The sequence below is a fragment of the Galeopterus variegatus genome, unplaced genomic scaffold (assembly GCF_000696425.1).
Source record: "Galeopterus variegatus unplaced genomic scaffold, G_variegatus-3.0.2 Scaffold11387, whole genome shotgun sequence".
Classification (NCBI taxonomy): Eukaryota; Metazoa; Chordata; class Mammalia; order Dermoptera; family Cynocephalidae; genus Galeopterus; species Galeopterus variegatus.
The window spans coordinates 76,132-78,089 of record NW_007737498.1 but is presented as its reverse complement, the minus strand read 5'-3'; positions in this window follow the sequence as shown (position 1 = coordinate 78,089).

The window sequence follows — 1,958 nt, the reverse complement described above, 5'->3', positions numbered from 1 at the left end:
CTAAAGTGAATGTTGGCTCATTCACACTCCACAAACAATACCCTGCTTGAATATTGTGCTCGAACATTTCTAAAGAGCTCTTACACCAGTAACTCAGTCTTCCTTCAACATAGATACTTTCATCCCCATTGCACTCACAAAGAAACCTAATGTAAAAGGAAAACAAGTATTTGCTTAAGTCCATACGACTGGTAAATGAGCAAACAGAACCTGGAGACCAGTTCCCCAAACTGCAGCTGCATTTCCTAAGCATCCCCTACGTGCCAGACATTGAGGAAGGTGCTTTTAACACATCAGCACCTGCTGACTGTAACCCCCGTTATCAGATGATGAAAGTGAGAATAGAGTTAAAGGCCACACAATAAAGAAGAGGGGGAACCAGGCCTAGAGAGGAAGTCACAATGCTCCAGAGCTGGCTTCCTTCTGTGATTTCCACTCCTCCATCATCCTGGTTGTCACTGTGTGCTAAGGGCCGCACTTACTAGCACCTATGACGATTCAGAGATAAACAAATCTCAGTCCCGTATGAGAGAAGCTCATGGCTTTGTGGAGAATATAAGATAAGTATAAACATCGTTGCTATACAGGGTGGAAAAAGTGCTGTGGCGGTTCAGAGGAGGGAGGCATTCCTTCCAGCTATAGGTGCCATTTGGAGGTGAGCCTTGAAGGACAGTAGGAATGCAGTGTGTGGATGGGGGCAAGGGGACAGGAACAGAGAAGGGAAAAGAGAAATGGCATGATCTCAGTGGAGAAGCAGACATAGGGAATTCCCAGAAATAGCCAATTAGTAAGCCAGTGTGCACAGCAGGCTTGTGGAAAGTAAGAATTTGAATTCTGTTTGGGGAAATTGAAGGGAATTTGAAGTCTACTCACAAGTACCAAGGAGTATGAAGCTAAAGAGTTTGAGCTTTTGTTCTATACACATGGGGAGCTATCAGAGTTTGGTTGTTTCTGTTTATTTTGCAATGCTTTTAAAATTAAACTTTTTTCTTTTGAGATAATTGAAGATTCACATGCAGCTGTAAGAAATAATACAGATAGATAGATCCCTGGTAACTTTTACTTAGTTTTCCCCCATGGTAATATTTTGCAAAACAATAGTCAATATCACAAGCAGAATATTAACATTGATATAATCCACTGATCTTTTTCAGATTTCAAACTCTTATTCAGAGTTTTACTTGTACTCATTTGTGTATGTATTTAATTTTATGAAACTTTACCATAAGTGTAGGTTTTTGTATCTACAACCACAGTCAAAATACAGAACAGTTCTATCACAAGAATCCCTCATGGTGACCTTTTATAAACACAGCCACCTTTGTTCTATGCCCCCTTCCTCAATTCTAGCCCTTGGCAACTACTAATACACAATTTTGATACTTTTGTCATTTCAAGAATGTTATATAAGTGAAATTCTACAATATATAACCTTTTGTGGTTGGCTTTTTTTTCACTCAGCATAATTCTCTTGAGATTCATACAACTTGTTGCACGAATTGCTAATTCCTTTTTTTTTTTTTTGTCCTGACTAGTATTCCATGATATGGATGTACCATAGTTTATTTTACCATTCACTTATTAGAAGACATCTGGGTTATTTTCAATATATGACTGCTATGAATTAAGCTGCTATGAATGTTTGTATACAAAATTTACACATGAAGTTGTTTGCATTTTGTGTGAACATAAGTTTTCATTTCTCTGGGATAAGTATCCAAAAGTGCAATTGCTGGGTTGCATATTTAGTTGCATGTTTAGGTTTATAACAAGGTGTTTTCTAGAGTTGTAATATTTTATGTTCCCTCAAGCAATGTTTGTTTGATTTTGTTTCTCTGCGTGCTCACCAGCTTTTGGTGTTATCACTATTTTTTATTTTTGCCTTTTTATAGGGGTGTAGCAATATCTGATTGTGTGTTTAATTCACAATTCTCTAGTGGCTATGATGCTGAAAAGCT